The following is a 6,416-nucleotide window of genomic DNA, read 5'->3' as shown; positions in this document are numbered from 1 at the left end:
GGTCTTCAGAGGCTTTAGATAACCTTAAGTATGAAAGTGTCAGTGGCGTGGCAATTTTTAATTATTTTACCATATTTGGCCAGAATTGCCAAGAAAATGGGACTGTTGGGTTAGCTCTGCCTTCTTGCCTTTCTGGCAATGTTGACATCACCTTTTCCTTCACCACGACAATTAATTAGCCAATTGCACCTGAACCAGACAGGGGAACAGACAGCCTAAAAAGACACTGGATTCTTGTCAAATGTGTGGATGTGAATGGATGGAGACAGTTCTTCACTGTGGTACCCCAAGCTGAGGAAAAGGAGAGATCATCTCAGCCCTTATTCTGTTGATTACATAGAACTCAATACTAATAGGCTTGTTTTTCTATTGCGGCCAGATAATTTGTCATAAACTTTTAATTAGTTCTTAGATACTCCTGTCCTTCCTATAGGGCAATAGAATTCTCTGTCTTAAATAGCTTATCTATTGTGGTATTTGATTTACTGAGTTTAGTGAAACACTGATTAGTTTTACTGTGGTTCTTTCCCCATCCCGCCTGCCAGTCTTTTCAGTAAATACTTGAGTAGTTGAGGCAGAATGCAGATTTGGGTATTTCCAACCACTTACCTAAAAGATGATCAGACTGAATAGCCTGGAAGACAAAAATACTGAGCTTCAAAAATGAATAATATACCTGTAAAGAGAACTTTGGCTTGTTTCAACAGTTTTGTCATGTAAGTGCATTTCTAAGCTCCTTGTGATAGTATGTTTATTACTTGTGAGCTTCAACATTAAAAACTAGAATTCTACAGGATGCAGCCCTCCTTATAAAAACAGTGAATCTTTAGAGTTGGTTGAAAATATCTTATGACTGCACTCCTGAAGACCACCTTGTTTTTTATGTGTCTTGCCACTAGGTGGAAGAAGAAGGTTATCAAAACTATGCGTTGGTGCTAACAGCCTGGTTATCCTCAACTGTATCATTGATTTCAGAAAAAAAAAAATAAAATGTTTCATTCAAGCAGATGATAGCTTATTTTTATTTCTTGGGACATCTTTATCAAAAGAAACACTATTCTGTGTTGTGTAGCTAGAGCTCTTATGTCTAATTTCGTACAGTAGCATATTGATGAATAATTCTGAAGCAAAACAGGAAGATAAATTCCATGATGTGTGAGTCTGTAATAAAAAAGATAGTGTTGTGATACACAAATGACTTGAATATTCTATTGGGGTTTTTTATAAATGCCTTGGATAGTCTCTTGCAAACTTTCAAAAAAGACTGTATTTAATTCTGAAATAATATTTTCTTTTTAAATATAGCAGAATGTGTGTCCTTCAAGAGCAAGGCTTGAGTGGTGCGAACACTTTGGAGTGAAAAACGGTAGCCTAAGCAGAATGGAGAATTGATGTTCTTCAATACAAAAATGCAAAAAGAAAGTTTGCTTTAAGGAAAACTTAAGTGTCCACTGGTAGAAGTGTCTTAAATGCAAAGATGGAGCAACTTAGTCTGTCAGGTGTGGAAGGTGATAATAGCTAATGCTGCATGTACTGACCCTGCAGAGTTTGGTTTTTTTTTTAATGCAAAAGCTCTGAATGGAAATAAAATTTTCCTAATGTGTTTGTATACTTTTAAATACTTTTCTTTAATATGCCAGGTCAGATGCTATCTAGTAAACTGTAACTTCATGATGGATTATATATGTTTTGTTTACCATGGCTGCCATCGCTGCTGTATCATCTGTTCTAGTTAACTCATTAGAAATGTGAGTCAGTTAATATTTGTACTGCCCAGCAGCACTATGATGATACAGGCCTGATGAATGTGATGTTAAATAACTGTTGCTTGCTGTTCCTTTTTCCCATGCTGAGGTGCTTTGTGCCTCTGAAAGGCACAGCACAGAATGTTTCTTGTATTTGAAATTCTGGCCGTGTAAAATGCTTTCAAAATATGAATAGCACAATGCGTAATTTGCTGCACGTAAAATTTAAAAGTAGTCTTTCATGCTGCCAAAACCAATTCTAAAATGGACTTCATTGCATTTAATTATGGTGCATTTATAATAATGCTACTGAAGTTTGATAGTTAATCTGCATTTCTAGTGATGATTCCTTCCTTTTGCTTTCAGTGAGTGCTTTAGTTTACTGCAGTGTCTCTGAACAGTGCTTCAAGCCTGATTATGGAACCCTTATTTACACTGATTGTATAAGTTGCTATACACATGCTCATACAAATAGTCCTAGTGAGATCAATGCAACAGTTAAAGTGTATGGCAGTTATGCCTTTTTCTGTTTACTTGTTCACCTGTTGAAATCAGTATCGGTGTTATCAGGAGAATTAAGTTCCAGAAGCTAGTCCTATGTGATCATACTGCTTGGCGTTGCTTGTTTTGTTTGCTATGGTTTAAAACAAGGAAAAGCCTTAGCTGCAGTGTCTGTGGGAGGGGTGTAAGTGATGGTTTGAGAGACACTGTATCTGTATTAGCTATGAACATACCAAAATATATTTGTGATTTATTTTCAGAAATAATGCTATAGAGTACCAGTGAGTATGTGTGTAAATACCCTCTGCCAGTTACGTAGTTGTCCTGGTTTTATCCATCTGCCAGGGTTTATTGTCACCTTGCAGTAAACGTTGACAGTAGTTTATTTACAAATACCAAATGTGCAAGAATACATTTGTAAAATAGAACTAAATTGTGTTAAAATAGCCCTGAAAAATCTAAATTACTGTGCCTTCCATGCTGTTTTAAAAGCTACCTAGCCATTTAAGTGGCTTTCTTGGAACATGTAACAGATTCTTAAGAATACAACAAAGGAATTTTTGGATATCACCTTTTTAAATTGCAGAACTTCCCTTTCTAGAACCCTTTTTTGCCTGTTTAATCTTGTCTTTCATTTCATGAGTTCATTCTCTTGAACTCGGTCACTGCAGGCAATGAAGTTTATATCGTGGTGTCAGTAGTAGCTGTCCTGTCATAAAATTATTCATCTCTTTAATTGTAGGCAATCTAAGTGGTTTACTTGCTTCTTACTGCTGAGTTTGCTTCTATCAGCAAATTGAACATTTTGGAAACTGGTACTTTTCATGGTGCTTTATAGCTTATACAAGTCATGGTATTTATATTTAATTGTGCCTGGCACTTTAAATAATTAGGTTTTGTCTTAAAGTTGCATATTACTTTCCTAAATGTTAACAGGGTGGTCTGTAACCTCTTATGGCTGGTATCTACTTCAAATCTTTATTTTAATTTCAACAAAATACTTTGCTGTTTCAGAGGTAGGTAGTTCATGATGTCAGAAAACAAAAATGTGTTCTTGTGCCTTGTCAAATTCTTACGTCTTACAGAATTAAATCTTGAGAGGTCCATATTATTGTCAAGAGGAGTCTTTTGTAATCTCTATGAAACAGCTTTTCAGAAACTATTCTGCACATCTTCAGAAGAGCTTTTTTGCAGCTTTACAGGTGAATTATCTGAAGATTCTGCTGGAAGTGGGAATACACCACTGGCAGGTAGAATTGTCAGGCTTTAACTTGTTTGATGCTGAGTTGTCTTTCTGCCTCTCGGTGACAGGTTATGTGACAGCATTTGTTTTTTGTTTTGTTTTTTTTTTAAATGAGTGGTTAGGCTAGGTCTGTCCCCAGCCTGGAAAAGAGGTAGTATGAGGATATGGTAGAGGGCTACAAGTTACTGTACAGTGCTTGAATGCATGAAACTGAAGAGAAGTTGATTTATTCTAGTAGAAGGATGGACCATCACATGAGGCTGGTGAGTGCCGTTCTCAGAGAAGAGAATGGGTGGTACTTTTTATAACATTGTGTTGCCACTGTGTGTTTGAGAAGTTTCTGTGGACTCAGTGGGAGACTGGAAAAGATACCTGGAAGAAAGATAAAAGTGCGTTTTTTACATGTATAAAATCAGGTTTAAGAAATTCCCTTGGCTGAAAATAACTGGAGGTTGGGAGTGTAGTAGGATAAGCATATGCTTTCTGTACTTCCCGTTCTTGCTCTTCCTTAGGCATCTTCTTACAGATAAAAGCCCCTGTGTGAGATGGATTCCCAATCTGAAACGCTGCAGCTGTTCTTATATCTGGAAACCTGTCCTGGTTTTGTTAAAAAAAAAGCTTCTTTTAGTGAATTTGCCTCTCAGCTAAAGCTTTCATATTAGCTGCATTTTCCTGGAAAATCAGATACATGTTTTGGTAAACATAGCAATGGAATGCAAAGTTACTGCTAAGCATGGATGCACCTCTTGGGAGAGGGGCAATGAGAAACAGGTGACGAAGAAACTGATCAATGGAGTATAAAATCCCATTCACGTGAATACTTCATACAAAATTTGGGGGAGATCACAAGGATCTCATCCCTTTTCCTTATGGCTGACGTTAGGAGAGGACCTTGCTAGTAGTCCCTGTGAACTGAGGCCTAGTGACAGACTGAATCCAGCTCTGGTTGGCTTCAGAGTCCAAGCCAGGACTTTGGGTGCCAGCTCTGCAGTTGCTGGGACTCAAGGGAAGGAATTGTTTTGTTACTCCCTGCAGCTGTTTCTCATTGCTTACAAGTTATACCAGAACTGTGTGTTACAACTGAGGGGCAAAGCAGCTCTTGTTGCTGATGTTCCCAAAAATCTCATGCTGAGCCAAGGTAATGAGAAATGGAAGAAGCTGCTGGAATTCAGGAAATTGGGAAGCTCAGTCTTAGCTGTTGTGGGATGAGTGGGAACCGTGAAGAGAGGCTGGGAAATGCAGAGTGGGACATGGAGCTATGAAGGAAGACTAATTCTGGGAAAAGGATACAAAACATTTTTGTGTAGCTGGATTAGGAAATAAAAGGGGATGGCTGGGCATACGTGCTTGAAGAACTAAGGGAAGGTAGGGGAGAGTACACCTAACCTGGTAAAAAGTCCAGGAGAATCAAGCAAAAGAGGAAATGGAAATAGAGCCAGGAAAAACAAAACAAAGACCCCCCCGCCCCGCAACACCAACAAATAAATGAACAAAACCAACTTTTGAATGGCTTATGCCACAGTGGTTTTTCATCCTTTATTATTCTTTGATGGATCTCTTCAATCACTGCTACAGGCTCTTTTGCCTTGAAGGTAATAGATAAAGTGACTCCAGTCTGTGTATCAGAAATCACTGTTGAAACTAGTGTTGTCGTGTTTTCCTTGTAATGTTAAATAGATCTGGCTATCTTATTTAAATTTTTAAATTGTGGAAATAAACTTCATAGAGAGGAAGAGAGTCAAATCTTCCTTTAAGGGACCTCATACTTCAAACTCTGTCAAGTCATGTAGTAGTATTGTTCTTTGGGTAGGAAATGATGACTATATTGTATCTATTCAGCTACTGTTGATGAGATGGTCATTACTAAAGTCTCTGCTATGAAAGATGGTTTTGAAAGTTGAGCGCAGGCTGCTGCTTAGAAGGGGATGGCTTTGTCCAGCCAGTGCTTTTGGCTTGATATCCCTTTTGTGTTCACTGATGAATTTTTCCAGGCATGAGGTGAGTCAGTATAGGCAACAGTCTGGCTATAAAGAAGCAAACAAGCCCTTTCCTCACCCAACCCTCACAACTACCCACAGGTCCTCTCTGAGAGGGGGAAAAAACCAACATCAAAACACCTTCAAAAAAACCTAAACCAAAATAAACCTCAGTTGAATTAGTATTAACATAAAGGAAGGAACAGGGACATGACATCAGGTCAAGGCAAAAGACAGAGCTTTTACTATTTGAGGTATTGGTAAACATAAGGCACTTGCTTCCTTCAAAGGAAGGTGTGGCATTTTTTCTTGTTTTTATACTGGAAGTTCCTTCAAATATGAGTCCATTTTCACATGTTGCATCTCTGTGGTGTCAAGACTTATTGAGACTTAGCATTCAGGATTGGAAAAGCATAGATGAGCTAATGAGTAGTGGATTTTTTTATTTCTGCACCTGTTCAGTTAGTTTTAATAAAGTAGTAAATTGACTGCTTTCCTTCTCAGTTAATCTGTGGATTTGAAACTTGGGTGAGGCTCTCCAGATCAATTAGCAGGTTTAGGAAATTACATAGGAGGAAGTAATCACATTCTGCATGTGTTAGTATTGCAGTGCCAAGACTTTATTTTCATTCTCCTGAGTCTACAATGCCTGAAGTGCTTAAAATCATGATAACATTGCTGATAATGTGTGTAATTTATCTGTTAAAATGAGGACAATCACACAGATTACATCACAAGCGTTGACTGTATTTGCCCAATTTTGTGTTCACTGTTATGTGAGATGCTGAATTCTGCTCTTTGGTTATTAACACCTTCCCCCTCCATGATTCTTAAATGTATTCTGAAAACCCTCTATAGTTTTCAACAATGTATGTTTGGGGCTTTTTGTGGTGGTGGAGGTTTTTTTGTGTGTGTTTTTGTTTTCTGTTTGTTTGTTTTTCCCCCTACTGA

The sequence above is a fragment of the Columba livia genome, chromosome 4 (assembly GCF_036013475.1).
Source record: "Columba livia isolate bColLiv1 breed racing homer chromosome 4, bColLiv1.pat.W.v2, whole genome shotgun sequence".
NCBI lineage: Eukaryota > Metazoa > Chordata > Aves > Columbiformes > Columbidae > Columba > Columba livia.
This window is presented reverse-complemented; position numbering follows the sequence as displayed.